The sequence below is a fragment of the Podarcis vaucheri genome (assembly GCF_965113315.1).
Source record: "Podarcis vaucheri genome assembly, chromosome: 3".
NCBI classification, from domain to species: domain Eukaryota; kingdom Metazoa; phylum Chordata; class Lepidosauria; order Squamata; family Lacertidae; genus Podarcis; species Podarcis vaucheri.
In genome coordinates, this window is record NC_138761.1 from 119,716,385 (window position 1) to 119,735,405 (window position 19,021).

The window sequence follows — 19,021 nt, forward strand, 5'->3', positions numbered from 1 at the left end:
CAAGTACCCAAAGGGCTGTCCTGTAGAACAGAGTTCAACTTCACGGGATCTGCTCCACCAGGCAGGGTCAGGTGCAAAATGCCAGTTCTGCTGAGTGAACATATGCTAAGAAGTTAAGGGACAGCGTGCCTCTGAGCACACTTACAACCCAGGAAATTGTTATCAGAATAATAATAATAATAATAATAATAATAATAATAATAATTTATTTATACCCCGCCCATCTGGCTGGGTTTCCCCAGCTACTCTGGGCGGCTTCCAAAAGAATATTAAAATACTGTGATACATCAAACATTAAAAGCTTCCCTAAACAGGGCTGCCATCAGATGTCTTCTAAAAGTCTGGTAGTTGTTGTTCTCTTTGACATCTGGTGGGAGGGCGTTCCACAGGGCGGGCGCCACTACCGAGAAGGCCCTCTGCCTGGTTCCCTGTAACTTGGCTTCTCGCAGTGAGGGAACCGCTAGAAGGCCCTCGGTGCTGGACCTCAGTGTCTGGGTAGAGCGATGGAGGTGGAGACGCTCCTTCAGGTATACTGGACTGAGGCCATTTAGGGCTTTAAAGGTCAGCACCAACACTTTGAATTGTGCTCGGAAACGTACTGGGAGCCAATGTAGGTCTTTCAAGACCGGTGTTATATGGTCTCGGCAGCCGCTCCAAGTCACCAGTCTGGCTGCTGCATTCTGGATTAGTTGTAGTTTCCGCGTCACCTTCAAAGGTAGCCCCACGTAGAGCGCATTGCAGTAGTCCAAGCGGGAGATAACCAGAGCATGCACCACTTTGGCGAGGCAGTCCGCAGGCAGATAGGGTCTCAGCCTGCGTACCAGATGGAGCTGGTACACAGCTGCCCTGGACACAGATTTAACCTGTGCCTCCATGGACAGCTGTGAGTCCAGAATGACTCCCAGGCTGCGCACCTGGTCCTTCAGGGGCACAGTTACCCCATTCAGGACCAGGGAATCCTCCACACCTGCCTGCCTCCTGTCCCCCAGAAACAGTACTTCTGAAGGAACCAAGCTCAAAAGTCCTTCCAGATAAGAAATCCACTCCTGGTTTTTCCCCAAGCCTTCCTTTTCAGCAAGTGGGCTTAGGTGAGGATGATGTTAGCTGGAAGACAGAAACCCTTTGCCAAACACCCAGAGACTCCTGCCTGCCTTCTGCCCATCCCTACTGTAGAAGACAGAGACAACCTGCTACTTGTTGCTCCAGAAGACAGGACTGGAACAAACGGTTAGCAATTTCAGGGAACCGGATTTTTGGCTAAATATTTGAAGGAAAATCTTAGGTAAGCTGTTCAGCAATGGAACTGACTGCCCTCCAGAACTGAGGGCTCTCCTTAGCTGGGGGTATTCAAGTTGGACAGAGCCAGGGCTTTTTTGGCCGTGGCCCCGATCTGGTGGAACGCTCTGTCACAAGAGACTAGGGCCCTGCAGGACTTGACATCTTTCTGCAGGGCCTGCAAGACAGAGCTGTTCCACCAGGCCTTTGGTCAAGGCACAGTCTGACCCCCTCCTTCGGTAATCCTCACAGAACTGTAGCCCAATGGATGCCATTAATTTGATTTTGAATTGATTTTAGAATGCATTTCAATTAATTGATTGTGATTTTATGTAAACTGTGTTACTTTTATTGTTGTTAGCTGCTCTGAGCCCGGCTTCGGCTAGGGAGGGCAGGATATACAGTGGTGCCTCGCAAGACGAAAAGAATCTCTTCGTCTAGCGGTTTTTTCATCTTGCCAAACAAGCCCATTGACGGATTAGCGGATTAGCGCTATTAGCGGCTTTTAGCGGCTTATCTGCTGATTGGATCAGCTGATAAGTGGCTTAGCGGCTTAGAAAAAGGGGAGGAAGGGAAAAAAACCAGCAGGAACTCGCAAGACATTGTCGTCTTGCGAAGCAAGCCCATAGGAAATCCGTTTTGCGAAGCACCTCCAAAACGGAAAACTCTTTCGTCTAGCAAGTTTTCCGTCTTGCGAGGTATTCGTCTTGCGGGGCACCACTGTAAATTATTATTATTATTATTACTATTATTATTTGTTTGGGGTGCTATAATTGCAAGATCCTTGCTCTGAGAAAAGGGTTGCTCTAAATGACCTTCACGGTCCCCTTGAGCTCCAAAATTCTATTCTTCTGTCCTTGCCTTTTATTCAGTAGAAGCTGCTCCTGCTCATAATTATCTCAATGAGGACTAGTGTGCCCAGAGGTTGTGGGATGGTGGCTGGCTGACCGAGGAGAGAAAGGAAGGTGGAAGAGCAAAAAAATACTGGGAGGGAAGAGCAATGGAACGAAGTATTCTGATCAACGGTATTTCACACTGCTATGTTCTGTTGGAGGTCCCAGCTGTCAACTCGTAAGACATAATAATAAGCAGAAATATAGAGAAGTTGTTAATGTTTGATGTTTTACTGTATTTGAGGTTTTCATTTGCTGCAAGCAGCCCTGAGTGGCTGGGTCAATCCAGTCAGATGAGCAGCATATAAGTTAAGGTAAAGGTAAAGGGACCCCTGACCATTAGGTCCAGTCACGGACAACTCTGGGGTTGCGGCGCTCACCTCGCTTTATTGGCCGAGGGAGCCGGCGTACGGCTTCCGGGTCATGTGGCAAGCATGACTAAGCCACTTCTGGCAAACCAGAGCAGCGCATGGAAATGCCATTTACCCCGACGGAGTGGTACCTATTTATCTACTTGCACTTTGACGTGCTTTCGAACTGCTAGGTTGGCAGGAGCAGGGACCGAGCAACGGGAGCTCACCCTGTTGCGGGGATTCGAACCGCCGACCTTCTGATCGGCAAGCCCTAGGCTCTGTGGTTTAACCCACAGCACCACCCGTGTCCCTAGCATATAAGCAATAACTTCTTCTTATTCTTATTGCCTTCCCATTGGGATTCAAATGGCAGCAACACTCTCAGACTCTGCACACTCATCATATTCACTTCATCTCTGTGAGAATCACATGAGTTGCACATTGCCTACATTTGCCAGCCACAAAACCCCCAATAAACGGAGTCGGTTTTGTCTCGTGGTGTCACAAGAGGGTAACTGCAGGCGAAGGTTATCCGGGCTATGCTTAGCTTGCCTTGGCTTGGCTTAGAAGCAGCACCAAGCTTCCCTCTGCCCCCCCCCCCCCGGCTTTTCTATTTCTCCCAGCTGGTGAAATGTCACAAAACAGAGGCTCGCTCTATATAGATTTGCAGCAGGGTCTACAAAGACGTTTCCATACATGAAAGAGCTGACAAGGATAACTTCCAGGGAGGTTTGCTAGGAGTACAGCCACTGAAGCTAACAAGGACTGTCATGGAAAGAAAATGGGGGGGGGGGAGAGTTGAAATATACTCAGAGTCGAGTGTGGATTTCATGCTCTTTATTCAGCTCATAGTAGTGAGGAATGAATGTTCCCCCAAAATATCTGCTTTATATACATTATTTGCACAATGGGCCACACGTGATTGGCTAATTCCAGGATTCTCCTGTAGGCCAATCAGGTTGCGGATTTACTTCCATCTGGAGCTGGACTGGGTGGCTCCTGCAGACCAATCATACTGCTGCATTGTTCTAGGACCAATCAGACTGCTGCATTCTGAATCCTATTGTTCTAGGACCAGTCAGGCTGCTGCATTCTGAATCCTATTGTTCTAGGACCAATCAGACTGCTGCATTCTGAATCCTATTGTTCTAGGACCAATCAGACTGCTGCATTCTGAATCCTATTGTTCTAGGACCAATCAGACTGCTGCATTTTGAATCCTATTGTTGTAGGACCAATCAGACTGCTGCATTCTGAATCCTATTGTTCTAGGACCAATCAGACTGCTGCATTCTGAATCCTATTGTTCTAGGACCAAGCAGACTGCTGCTTTCTGAATTCTATTGTTCTAGGACCAATCAGACTGCTGCATTTTGGATCCTATTCAACTCAGTACATAACAGGACTATAGCATGGAAATTCTTGGACAGCTTCAGAATGGCGCACTGGGCGGAGGTCTCTGGTTGCACCAGACAGGCTGAGCCAGAGCTGTGAAGGGAGATGTAAGGATGCAGGAAGCTGTCTTATTTTAATGAGGCAGAAATCGGTAATGATTCATTGGGCCCAAGATATTGGGTATAATATACAGTTGAATGATTGGGGAAAACTATGGAATGAAGGTTTAAAATTTACTGCATGCAATGCCTTAAAGGAAAATGTGATGAAAATGATGTATAGATGGTATATTACACCCGTTAAATTAGCTAAAATGTATAAAGTTATCAATAAATGTTGGAAATGCAAAGAAAAGGAGGGAACATTTTATCATATGTGGTGGGAATGTAAAAAGGTGAAAAACTTCTGGGAGATGATATATAATGAGATGAAAAAAATGTTAAAATATACATTTATTAAGAAACCGGAAGCATTTTTACTTGGCATTGTAGGAGATGATATAAACAGAAAGGATTGTAAGTTGTTTTTATATGCAATGACGGCAGCAAGAATATTATTGGAACAAAAATGGAAGCAAGAAGAATTACCGACAAAAGAAGAATGGAGGATGAAATTGATGGACTATGCAGAATTGGATAAACTAACCGGAAGAATTCGAAACATGCGGGACCAGAGATTCACAGAAGACTGGTGTGAATTTACGGACTATTTGAAAAGTAATTGTGATGACCAGATTACGTTTGTAGGTTTGCAAGAAGTTTTGTGAGGTGAATTATTTGAATTATTGCAAAAATTGTTAAAGAGGTGGGTTGTGAGTTAAGATAATTAAAGGCAATAGGAATTTAAGAAATGCAGAAGAAATGATAAAAATGGTGGATCATCAGAGGTGCTGATGGAAGTCCAAAAAGATTGTATAAGATGTGAAGTTCTGTGGAACGTATAATAATTGGTATGTTGAAATTAATAAAAATTATATATTTTAATGAGGCAGGCCATTGGTCTATCTATCTCAGTGTTTCTCAAACTTGGATCTCCAGCTGCTGTTCGACGACAACACTGAACACTGAACATCCCTGATAGCTAGGGATGGTGGGAGTTGTAGTCTGATGACAGCTGGTCAGTGAACATCACAGCAGAGCGGGGATTTGAACCCTGTTCTCCCAGGTCCTAAGCCAACACTCTAGCCACTAAGGTAAAGGTAAAGGACCCCTGGACAGTTAAGTCCAGTCAAAAGCGACAATGGGGTTGCGGCGCTCATCTCGCTTCAGGCCAAGGGAGCCGGCGTTTGTCCACAGACAGCTTTCCGGCTCATGTGGCCAGCAGGACTAAACTGCTTCTGGCGCAACAGAACATCCTGATGGAAATCAGAGTGCACGGCAACACCGTTTACCTTCCCATCGCAGCAGTTATCTACTTGCACTAATGTGCTTTCAAACTGCTAGGTTGGCAGGAGCTGGGACAGAGCAACAGGAGCTCACCTCATCGTGGGGATTCGAACCGCCAACCTTCTGATCGGCAAGCCCAAGAGGCTCAGTGGTTTAGACCACAACGCCACCCGCGTCCCTTCTAGCCACTGCAACACACTGGCTCCACATGGTTTCCATGTTGGAAGTGAGCAAACATGTGTTAGTACCTTTGAACTCCTCAATGAAGCACCAGATGAGCAAGTCCAGCCCTTTTATCTGACTTCCTTTCCCGCTTGTAGCAGCAATTAGGAACTCCACGTGCACCCTGCTGTAAGTGTGTCTGGAAGTTAGATAAAAGGGGGAATGACTGAGAGAAGCCACGGCTACCACATCTCCAGTTTTGCAGAAGAGTTCAAAGCTGCATGCCCTTGTTCATCAAATGCGTCTGACAAATCTGACCTATTTAAAGTCGTCGCTAAAATGACTGATTTGTCAATCTAGAACAGCATTCCCCAACCTGCTGCTCTGCAGATCATTTTGGACCCAACCTCCCTTCAGCCCCAGCAATGGTCAGGCATGGTGGAAGTTAAAAGTCCAGCAGTATTTGGAGGGCACCACGTTGTGGATGGCTGATCTGGAACAAGACGTGCTTCTGCATTTTCTCTGGGTTGCGGCCTTAAGTCGTTTCCACGGATGACCTCTAAATTAGCTTGTGTGGTTCCTATGTCCCTGATTTGCATGTAAAATCTAGATTGGAAAGAATATGCATGCAATTTTATTTTATTTTTAAATGGCTTTGCCCTGCATTTCCCTTTGCCTTCCACTAACAAAACTCCGTATAGTAAAAGCTATGGTTTTCCCAGTAGTGACGTATAGAAGTGAGAGCTGGACCATAAAGAAGGCTGATCGCCGAAAAATTGATGCTTTTGAATTCTGGTGCTGGAGGAGACTCTGGAGAGTCCCATGGACTGCAAGAAGATCAAATCTCTCCATTCTGAAGGAAATCAGCCCTGAGTGCTCACTGGAAGGACAGGTCGTGAAGCTGAGACTCCAATATTTTGGCCACCTCGTGAGAAGAGAAGACTCCCTGGAAAAGACCCTGATGTTGGGAAAGATGGAGGGCACAAGGAGAAGGGGATGACAGAGGACGAGATGGTTGGACAGTGTTCTCAAAGCTACCAGCATGAGTTTGACCAAACTGCGGGAGGCAGTGGAAGACAGGAGGGCCTGGTGTGCTCTGGTCCATGGGGTCACGAAGAGTCGGACACAACTAAACAACTAAACAACAACAACAAAACTCCTATTCCAGACTAACAGGTGTTCTAAATTTCAATCACATTAAAGAAGTGAGCTTTTGGTGTTCTGTAGCATGCAGTATCCTGGGACATTTGCGTGGTTTGTGAAAGTGGGCTTAAGTGGGAGCGACTAACTGGACTGTATCCGATGGGAAATGACTGATGGACCTAACAGACTAGATCTTGGGTGCAGTAGATTCTACTCAGTTAAGACAAATAGGGCTCTGTCCCACCATCCTCACTTTTTGCCATCTTCCCCCCTTCTTAGCCTCGTGCTGGTTTTTATCCTGGGGAAAGCTGCAAATTTAATGCAGAAAGAGAACAGGTTGGATGCATGAGGAGAAGGCATGCAAAAGGGTCACATAACAGATAGATCTGTCAAATCCTTATAGGATTTATTTTTTTGCTTACTTCCTAAGGCATCTGCTGTGCATCAGTGCTTTTATTTAATGTTTGGGAATATCAAGGATGCAGAAGCATGCGAGAGGGACGGTGTCACCTGTTCTTAAAGAGCAGGGTATTCGGAATGGCAGACGTTCTGCGACCATCAGGCCCAAAGCAGTGTGTGAATGTGCTTGAAAGCAAGATGGCTCAAAGCGAGTGCCCCAGAGTTACAGCTGCTAAGCCTCTGGGCTTAGTGCGCAGAAGCCGAGTTTCCCAATATCCTCAAGCTGAATTTCAAATGTGCATCTACAGGGACCGCATTGCTGTGTCGAAATGTAGAGGGCGAATAGAACAAGACAGTGTCAGCAGGACATGTGCTTTCCTTAAGAAGAAAAAGGGTTTGCAGGAAAATGCAACCAGGGTTCTCAGAAGTCTGTCATCTTTTGAACTAAGGCCTCGTCTGCACTATACATCATACAAGCAGTATCATACCATTTTATTTTATTTTTGTTTTGGATTTAAGATTTTCTCGTTTTACAGAAGTATGTGTAATGTCTCTCGTATTTTTTCCACATAACATTTTTACAAATCAGTTTCATTTGTTGAGACATTAGGGGGAAGAAAAAGGGGGGGTCGGGGGAGATGGGGGGGTCAGGTGGCGATGTTTCTATTTTGCTTAATGTATGTAGGGTTTGGTGTCAGCGTTGCTCGTGCTGTTCACTTGTGTTCCTTTGGTGGTGAGAGAGGTTGGGGTTGGCCTAGGGTGTGGTTGTTTGTTTGTGATTGGCTGTGGTGATCTTTGTTTTCGTGTGTGAGTGGGGTGGGTGGGTGTTTTGGATCAGGTTAGCCATATTGATTTGTATGCTGTTGGTGGATTTTTGTCATTGTCTTGTTGCGCTGTGTACGCGATAAAGGGAAGGCGTCTTCTTCTGTTTGTCCCCATGTCAGTTTCAGTTTATTGGTTAATTTTTCTAGTAGGGCTGTTTCCCATACTATTTGGTACCATTGGTCCATGCTTACTCCTGACAGGTCTCTCCAGTGTCTGGTTATGGTGTCTCTGGCTGCTGAAAGTAGGTGGGTTATGAGTTCTTTGTGGTGTAAATGCGCATTGTTGTCTTAGAAGATGTTAAACAGTCATGGTTCCTGTGCAATCATCTTGGGAACTGTAGTTTCAGGCTGCTGAGGTTTATTAGGAAACCCCTGCTCCCCTAACAGAGCTACAATTCCCTTAGTCCCCTGTGAAGTTCGACTGACTGTTAAAGCAGTCTTAAGAGCTGGTGGGTTTGGTATGCGGTGCAATCCTACTGGAAATATTCTGTCAAAGCTGACCCTCCCCCCACTCCACATGTCAACTTTGATGACATGGGGCTGAACTGCCCATCTGTCAGTCACATGACCATGATGTCAGGTGATTGACAGGTGGGTCGCCTTGCCCACCTCTCAAAGTTGGCAGGGGGGAGCAGAGAGAGAGATTTTTATTATTTTATTATCTCTAAAAAAAATGTTAGTTGTTTTATCTTGCTCAAGGCAATCCAAAAAGACTTACAACCAAAAAAGATGACGATCACCAGGCCGATAACCAGGGGGGTTGCGGTTTTGTTGTTTGGGCTTAATTATTTACTTATGTTTTAATCTTGTATTTTAGTCTGTGAACTGCCCCAGAATCTCTTGATGAAGGGCGGTAAATAATTTAAAAAAAAAAAGTTGCCAGCCCTGCTTTAGGTCACTGATGGTCATTCAACTGTCGTGTTGGTTGATATGGTCTTAAGCTCTACTTCATAATTTTTTAATGCTCCTTTTATATCTGTAGTTGGTTCTGTGTTTTACTGTTTATACGTATTTTTTCTATACAACACCCAGAGGTTGGTAGCTATTGGGCACCGAGTAAGGAAAACCCTAACCCTTCTTCCCTGGGAGTAAGACCCATGGAATTCAATAGCCTTAATTCTGAGGAGACATGGTTAGACCTGTTCTATTAGTAAGCAAAAAATAAAATTTCATTGAGGCAGAATTGACTTTTTTGGGGTGGGAGGTGAAGAATTATGGGTGCAGCTAGGTGGAAAATCTGGCTATCCAATTCATTTGAGTCTGCAATGGACAGAACCCTAGCAGTATAAAACTACAGGTATCTGTTCAGAACCATTGGGTTCAACGCGGCTTCCTCCCCAGGTTAGTGGGTACAGGATTGCAGGCTCCGTGCAACTGAGGCTTACAAGCCGAACTGCACTCTTTAAAAGTGCTGATAATAAATATTATTAGCGACCCAGCTATAAGATTCTGCTAACTGCGGCTTGGCAGCATTTGTGTCAGCTTGAAAGAAAGCGCAGGTCTGTTTCGTGTCAGATTCCTTTGGCTGTATATAGATCTGTCCTTATTTAACACTCGCCTCCAGCTGTGTGTGGCTAGGCTCATTAGTACTCCCTAAAGGACATTTTATTACACAGTGACACTTCAGAACAACTCCTTTATTTTGTGTTCATTTCCCCACCCCCACCCCTCGCCTCTTTGAATAAATCATCAAGAATCAGTTCCTTTATAGACGGCGCAGGCAAATGGTGCACATCAAAATAGCCGGGGAGGCTGCAAGCCAAAAAGCCGCCTTAAGAACGGCAGGGGGGTTTCAGGAACTGGGATCAACAGATAGGATTGTTGATGCCAAGTATAAAAGCATATAATCTTGTTTCCCTTCAGCCAAACGCCCAAGTCTGGCAAGTGGGGACTTTTGCCTGCAGGCTTTCTGCTGCTCACATTCACTCGCAGCATCACGGGGATCTGTAGGTGCTGTCCTCGGCTCCCGCCACTTCTGGAGGCTTGGAGGGGGGAAGGTCTTCTGTTTAAAGGATTCTCAAATGTTCATCTTGTCATCAAGGATCTCCTCCAACTCCATGCCTTCCTGTTTTTAGTAAGCAACCACATACATCCAAAGGGACGCGGGCGGCGCTGTGGGTTAAACCACAGAGCCTAGGACTTGCCAATCAGAAGGTCGGCGGTTCAAATCCCCCCGCCGGGGTGAGCTCCCGTTGCTCGGTCCCTGCTCCTGCCAACCTAGCAGTTCGAAAGCATGTCAAAGTGCAAGTAGATAAATATGTACTGCGCTGGCGGGAAGGTAAACGGCGTTTCCGTGCGTTGCTCTGGTTCGCCAGAAGTGGCTTAGTCATGCTGGCCACATGACCCGGAAGCTGTACGCCGGCTCCCTCGGCCAATAAAGTGAGATGAGCGCCGCAACCCCAGAGTCGGCCACGACTGGACCTAATGGTCAGGGGGTCCCTTTACCTTTACCTTTAGGTATAAAAAGGTTTGACTGCCCCCTGTCATACAAGATAGAGCTTGACTGCTTTTAGTAAAGATTTGTCTGGCACAGGGATGGGGAACTCGTGGCTCTGCGGGTGTTGCTGGACTCCTGCCACAGTTAAAAGGCACCATGTACTTTTAAGCATGGTTCTAGTAAGTTGGCAACCCTAACAAGAAGAAGCACTAGGGCCAACTTATGTATTTGGCAGCCTAGTAAGTTAGTGCTTATTTACGCTAGGAGAAACAATGGGCAGGGAAGATGGGAGTTGTAGTCCAACAGATTCCCTAGCGCATTGTGGCTTTTGTCTGATATCACAGCAAATGGAATCTGTTCTAATACAGTGGTACCTCAGGTTAAGTACTTAATTCGTTCCGGAGGTCCGTTCTTAACCTGAAACTGTTCTTAACCTGAAGCACCACTTTAGCTAATGGGGCCTCCTACTGCCGCTGCGCCACCATGCAATTTCTGTTCTCACCCTGAAGCAAAGTTCTTAACCCGAGGTAATATTTCTGGGTTAGCGGAGTCTGTAACCTGAAGCGTGTGTAACCTGAGGTACGACTGTAGAGGATTTCCTTACATGTTATTTAATGATTTGGGGGTACAGACCTCACCTTGCCTTGGTCACACATGACCTAGGGCCTTGTTTTTATGATACAGACCTCAGGTGAGAGCTTCTCTCTCTGCCATCCTCAACACGTCCGCCTGTGGTGTTTGTGTAACAACACACCACAATGCTGCTAGGACATTGCTCATGAAACATTACGCTTGCCGAGCTTTCAGTGCACGCATAGTGGGGAAGAAAGGGAGGATGTTTTTGCCAGCAGCAACCATTTGTTGGGTGGGTGGTGTTTGTCAAAGCAACACACACATCCCAGGATATGGAAAAAGCAGCATTTAAAGCATCCCTGGCTGTGGAACGCAAGAGCGATACGCAGTGATTGAAATGGAAGTAGAGAATCAGTGATTTAATGTTAAACCTCAGTGCACCCACAGCCATTGTGAGAGGATAGCCTGACAGAGTTCGGCTGTCTTGGTGATATCCTAAGCTCCTTCCTTGAGTGCTCAGTTTTCATTTTCCTTTTATTTTTTAAAAGCAAACCTCTAGCACTTTTACTTACAGAGATCTAAGGAAGCATGTGCAGGCCCTCAAACGTGCTGAGTTTGATTAGATTTTGGATTTCCTCGTAACCTGTTGGGACTACCATTTTACAAATGAAATCACTTGCCCTTATTGGATTTAATAAAGTCAGGGGCATAGTTAGGGATGGGTGTTTTGCACGGGGTCCCTGATCTCCTGCCTCTATTTTTAAAGTACAGTGGTACCTCAGGTTAAGTACTTAATTTGTTCCGGAGGTCCGTACTTAACCTGAAAATGTTCTTAACCTGAAGCACCACTTTAGCTAATAGGGCCTCCCACTGCCGCCGCGCCACTGGAGCACGATTTCTGTTCTCATCCTGAATAAAAGTTCTTAACCCGAGGTACTATTTCTGGGTTAGCGGAGTCTGTAACCTGAAGCGTATGTAACCTGAAGCATATGTAACCTGAAGCGTATGTAACCTGAGGTACCATTGTATTTGTTTGTACTTTTATTACAGGGCAGCTGGGCACACTTACACTGCCAGTCAGACTCCAGTCAGCTCCCAGCTTAATTTCCAAAGGTGTACAGTGGTACCTCGGGTTACAGATGCTTCAGGTTACAGGCGCTTCAGGTTACAGACTCCGCTAACCCAGAAATATTACCTCGGGTTAAGAAATTTGCTTCAGGATGAGAACAGAAATTGTGTGGCGGCGCAGCGGCAGCGGGAGGCCCCATTAGCTAAAGTGGTGCTTCAGGTTAAGAACAGTTTCAGGTTAAGAACGGACCTCCGGAACAAATTAAGTTCTTAACCCGAGGTACCACTGTACACACAGACAATGTGCTACACCCAGAAATTCCAGTTAGCAGCCAATATCTCAAGAGCGAGCCAGGAGTCAGAGATGGCTTCCCCTCCTTTGAAATGCAGTCCAAATGTGCTTCTATACATATAAATTAACATATGCTGTTTTATCCAAATGCCCCCTCTCTCTGTACAAATTTTACAGCACCATCTGATGCATACCTAATCAGAGGGTAAGTCCAATTCAGCCTTAAAAGCCCAGCCAGAGCTCAGTGCTGAATCCAAGGAGGCGTTGTGCACTTATCTACAAATGGGATTAACTACAGTGAACAATGTCCTCCGTTCATGGAGTTGTGAGCCCAACCCCAATCCTTGAGGGGTTCCAGTCACTTACCCAGATCAGAACCAACCCCAAAGTGGTCACTGGTGCCCATTGAGGCTGGCGGGGGGGCAGGCAGAGAGGCCCACCAGTAGGCGAAGCTAAAGCCAATGACTGGCCTAGCCACAGCCAATGAAACGCAGAGGCAACTCATTCTAGTTTTGTCCCCATCCTCCTCCCTGCTGGGTTCTACAACAGCTGTTCTCAACCTGTGGGTCCCCAGATGTTGTTGGACTACAACTCCCATCATCCCTGAGCTCTGGCCTTGCTAGCTAGGGGTGATGGGAGTTGTAGTTCAACAACATCTGGGGACCCACAGGTTGAGAAAGGACACTGTTCTACAAGGACATGGGTAGGCAAACTAAGGCCTGGGGGCCGGATCCGACCCAATCGCTTTCTAAATCGGACCTGTGGACGGTCCAGGAATCAGCGTGTTTTTACATGAGTAGAATGTGTCCTTTTATTTAAAAAGCATCTCTGGGTTATTTGTGGGGCACAGGAATTGGTTCATTCCCCACACACACCAAAATAGTCCGTCCCGTCCCCCCCAAGGTCTGAGAGACAGTGGACCGGCCCACTGCTGAAAAAGTTTTCTGACCCCTGTACAAGGACAACGCTAAGACTAATACCATTGGTAGAGGTCATGGGGGGAGTACTGTTGTGCTTGGGTCTTGTTTGCAGGTTTCCCACAGACATCTCGTCGGCCGCTGTGCAAACAGGTTGCTGGAGTAGATGGGGCATTGGGCTGATCTAACAGACTCTTCTTATGCTCTTAGGTTCCAAGAAGGAGGAAATTGACAGACCTGGACTAGTTGTTAGTAGGTAGGCTGGCAGGCTGGTGGGTAGATGACTGGCTGGCTGAAGGCAGGCTGAGGTTGATGCAACAGTGGCCACCTGCCCTAGTGAACCAGCCTCAATCTTATTTGGGGATTGCCCAACCTACCTTCTGGCATCTAAGATCAGATATAATTACAGGAATTGGTGGAGACGGCTCCATTGACTAGTAAACTCAGAGGAAACTCAAAGCAAAAATTTGCAGAAAAATGGGATGGTTATAGAAGATATGTTCCAAAATACAATAATAGTTTTGACTCCCTGCTAGCATTCGAGGGATAAAGGAACTAAAAGGAGGTGGACAACAATTAAGGATTTATTATGTTTTCAGAATGTATTGGAAAATTTATATGGAAAGGTTTATTGTTTTGTGTACATTCGATTGTAAGATAAAATATATGCAAAGGGAATTGACAGGAAGTCAAAGTTGAAGAAATGGTTTTGGAAGATAAAAGGGGGAAAATATTTACTGTCATTATTATCATTTTGGGTGTGTGGGTGTCTGCACATATGTGTGTGTTTGTATGGAATGTTTGGAAGGAAATAAGACGGTAAATAACAAATAACAAACTAAATATTGATGTATGTAATTTTTATTTCTTAATTATATTTAGTGGTAGTTATGGTTGTACTGTTTTTTGTAAAATAAAATCATTCAATAAAAAATATTTTTTTTAAAAAAAAAGATCAGATATAAGTTCCATGTGCAAATATACTTTTAGCCATTACCACTACCAAACAGAAAACACGTTTCTTTCCCCACCTCCTCCGCCTTCCCTCAGAAACCGTGGGTGTTCTTTGTAACAATAATAGGTGCAATATTTTTAGAAATATATTAAGGGTTATGGGTTTGGGGTTTTTTTCCCTCCCCTTCGAAGTTTCACATTCTCCTTTAAAATGGTTTCAATACCGAAAACTATTACTCACAAATAATACAGCAGGGGGGTTGGAAGAAACACATTTCTGATGCCAAGATTGAATAGACCTCCCACGATATTCCAACAGTTTAGATTGTAAAGGAACACGGGCTCTGAAGCAAATTGCCAGCAAGGTATCTGAACTGGAAGGGCCAGGCCAAGCCAATTTACCACCTGCGGCAGAGCAGCAAATGGTAGCTCTCCCTTCACCCCCTGCGCCCAAGCCAAAGTGCAAAGTACCAAAAGCCGGTCAAGCTCTTTGATTAGAAAATCCCACAGTTACATCTCCCTGGCAGCAAAGAATACTGTACAAGAACGACCAATTAAACAGCAAATCATTTGCTGCCTTTTCACGACTTCCAAAATCTGATGCCTCTTCTGCCTGATAGTAGAGCCGGCCCCAGCTCAAGTTCTGGGGAGCAAGACTTCTTCGTTAATTTTATAATGAATGATTTTAGAGTGTTGTTTATGCTGTAGTTTTGTACTGTTTTATTGTTGTTAGCCGCCCTGAGCCCGGCTTCGGCTGGGGAGGGCGGGATATAAATAAAATTTATTATTATTATTATTATTATTATTCAGGTTCCTCTCACTTGAATGGTGGGACACAGGTCCTTCGTGAGGGTGGGGGCAAAAGAGGTCTGGTAGCCGATTTATTTCCCCTCCCCATCAATGCTACTGTGGTGTAGTGGTTAAGAACGGTGGACTCGTAATCTGGTGAACCAGGTTCGATTCCGTGCTCTTCCACATGCAGCTGCTGGGTGACCTTGGGCTAGTCACACTTCTCTGAAGTCTCTCAGCCTAACTCACCTCACAGAGTGTTTGTTGTGAGGGAGGAAGGGAAAGGAGAATGTTAGCCGCTTTGAGACTCCTTCGGGTAGTGATAAAGCGGGATATCAAATCCAAACTCCTCCTCCTCCTCTTCTTCTTCTGCAACCTGGAGTCAGCTGTTGGCATCTGTCTGTCTTGAGAGACTGTGGAAGATTGTGCTGTTGGGAGGTGAATTTAGCATGATCACGTTAGCAGCTGTGGGGTGCAGTCAGTGACCATCTCTGGGCAGGGGTGGGCGTTGGTCTTCCCAATTTCAGCAGTGCCCATCGCAAGGCCAAAATTCAGCACCCTCCCTGCCTCTCGCCTTCCATCCTGCGCCATTCACTGTGTCAAAGTTGCTTGCAGAACCTTTTGGCACATCCTAAAACCCAGGTGGAAGGGACAAGGGTGGCGCTGTGGGTTAAACCACAGAGCCTAGGACTTGCCAATCAGAAGGTTGGCGGTTCGAATCCCCGTAATGGAGTGAGCTCCCATTGCTCGGTCCCTGCTCCTGCCAACCTAGCAGTTCGAAAGCACACCAGCGCAAGTAGATAAATAGGTACCACTGTGCTGGGAAGGTAAACGGCATTTCCATGCACTCTGGTTTCCGCCAGAAGCGGTTTAGTCATGCTGGCCACATGACCCGGAAGCTGTACGCCGGCTCCCTCGGCCAATAAAGTGAGATGAGCGCCGCAATCCCAGAGTCGGCCATGACTGGACCTAATGGTCAGGGGTCCCTTTACCTTTACCTTTAAACCCTAGGCTGAACTGGTCACACTGCCCTAAATCCACCCCAGGCAGTGGTATACAGTGGTACCTCGGGTTAAGAACTTAATTCGTTCCAGAGGTCCGTTCTTAACCTGAAACTGTTCTTAACGTGAGGTACCACTTTAGCTAATGGGGCCTCCCGCTGCCGCTGCGCAGTTTCTGTTCTCATCCTGAAGCAAAGTTCTTAACCCGAGGTAATATCTCTGGGTTAGCGGAGTCTGTAACCTGAAGCGTCTGTAACGCGAGGTACCACAGGTGCATAGTGCAAGTTGAGATTTTGTCTGGTTACCTCAAAGACTTAAAGGAGGGACAGGATCTTGCGCTCCTCCAGATAGCAGTGGATTTAAACTCCCACCTGCTCCAACCACTGTTGGCCATTATCCCACGGCAAGGGATGATGGGCTTTGTAATCCAACATCTGACAGGCCCCAGGTTTCTCCAACCCAGCAATATAATACATTGGCTCCCAGTATGTTTCTGAGCACAAATCAAAGTGTTGGTGCTGACCTTTAAAGCCCTAAACGGCCTCGGTCCAGTATATCTGAAGGAGCATCTCCACCCCCATCGTTCTGCCCGGACACTGAGGTCCAGCGCCGAGAGCCTTCTGGCAGTTCCCTCACTGCAAGAAGTGAGGTTACAGGGAACCAGGCAGAGGGCCTTCTCGGTAGTGGCGCCTTCCCTGTGGAACACCCTCCCACCAGATGTCAAAGCGATAAACAACTACCTGACATTCAGAAGACATCTGAAGGCAGCCCTGTTCAGGGAAGTTTTTAATATGTGACATTTTAGTGTATTTTTCATCTTTGTTGGAAGCCGCCCAGAGTGGCTGGGGAAACCCAGCCAGATGGGCGGGGTACAAATAATAAATTATTATTATTATTATTATTATTATTATTATTATTATTATTATTATTATTATTATATAACCAAGTGATGATTAATCTTGCAGGGTCTTTGCAAACACCTTTTTTTAAAAAACTAACAAACAAGAGCCCTTGTTGTGTGTTAATGCTGAGCAAGGCAAGAACATGTGAAATGTGAAAACTTTTGCAAAGCCCTTGAGTGGCAAAGAAAACCCTTTTCCAACAGGCGATGCTTTGCATCTTCAGCCCTTGGTTCTGTACTCAGAGCCACCGCAGATGGACTCATAAATCCCTTCTCGTAGAAGATACACTTGAAATGCAAATCTGCATTAATTAAGGAAAGCTAAAGTCACGTCAGTGCTTGGGGTCCGTGACTCTTTGACGGAAAGGTTTGTTTCTGCTGTACATTTGCTGAGGGGCTTTTTCTCTCTCTCTCCTAAGGCAATGGTGATGTATTATACGAGAAAAGTGTGTGAACCAGAGGTGAAAGCGAATGGCTTCCGTGGTGGCAGAGTGTCACTATGACTCTCCCCTGGGCCTTTTCAGAACGGCTTAAAAGTTTCTCCTAATTTCTCCTTGTTGTACTGTTTATTTCTGGAGGAATATATCAAAACTAATGCAGACATGCCATTTGTTAAATTCCTGCATGTTCCACTGAAGTTTGCCTTCCTCCTGAAGTCCAGAACACTGCATTTAATTGAAGAGGTTCTTGGAGTAGCATATAGTACTACACTATTTTATTTTGTTTGGGTTTGGTTTCTTAAAACATATACAGTATATTCCTGTTATAGAGAGACGGTGTGGGTACATTGGTTAGGTACAGTGCTTTTTTTCTTAAAAAAAATGTTTAGGGGTACTCTTATTTTCCTACTCAAATTGAAATACTGCTGCTTAATGAGGCCAAACTTACGATTCACAAAATGTTTAGGGGTATGCGTACCCCTGCGTACCCCCCCCCCCCAAAAAAGCACTGGTTACGTAGCTAGGAAGACCTCACAGAGGTGCAATTCTCAGAGTGTTTCAAAAGTCGATCCTTCCTCCCAGTGGATTCTGGGATCTCCTAACAACTCTCAGCGCCCTTAACAAACTAAACCTCCCAGGAGACTTTGAGGGAAGCCATGATTGTTTAAAACGACACTGCTTTAAATCTATTGTTCATATACGGCCAAGATTGCTTCTTAAATCTCTCATAACAGTTGCTGAAGAATTTTCATGTGTCGTCTTTTCCTGCCTTTTGAAGACCTTCCCACTCAAAGGTCAGGCTTTGTGAAATCACGTTGCAGCTGTTTCTTCTCTAGTATCCCTTCATTGGCCTACAACAGAGTGTTGGTGGTTTAAACCATTTATATAGCAGTTCTCAGGAGAACCTCATGAAGCTGCTTACAAAAAACCCAATACAGTAATACCTTGGGTTAAGTACTTAATTCTGACTGGAGGTCTGTTCTTAACCTGAAACTGTTCTTAACCTAAAGCACCACTTTAGCTAATGGGGTCTCCCACTGCTGCCGCGCCACCGGAGCACGATTTCTGTTCTCACCCTGAAGCAAAGTTCTTAACCCGAGGTACTATTTCTGAGTTAGCGGAGTCTGTAGCCTGAAGCATCTGTAACCTGAAGCATATGTAACCCGAGATACCACTGTAAGCATCAATTAAAGAGTTTTGGAGAAATTACGGACCACTAAAAATTTAACAGTACAATAGGAATGTGCACAATTAAAAGAAAATGCAAGATAAGCTCTACAGTTCTCATAAAATACCATCCTTAGATATTGTCATTGAATATAGATGGACTCATCCCTCTAGGAGCCCATGCAATTTTATAAGAAGGTGTGTTTAATAGATTATGGAGAGCCTTAACCGCCAGCGGCTGTTTGATATCTATGGGGCATGTGGTCTGTGGAGCAGTTGCACTTCTACTAAAGGCCCAGTCTGCCTGGCTGCAGAACAACATCTGGTGCATGCTGAGACAAGCTACAAGGAAAAGTCTTTCGGAAAGCAATATATTTTCTTTCTTCAGGGCAAGATCCTTTTCAGTAGCTCTGTGATGGCAATAGGGTTTTGGGGGAGGCAGAGGCCACTTCAACTGATACACTGAGTAGATGGTAGCCGGTCATTTTGCCTTTCCTCTCTCTTTCCCTCAGGACGAGATGTTCCCCACAACTCCTGTGTGAGGGAGTTGAGAGAGGAGAAAGGCTGTCTCAGCTGGGACACTGAGCACCAGATGGTGGGAAAGCTAACCTGGTTTTGTACCGCAGCTCATGACTTGATAGCACTGGCTGCAT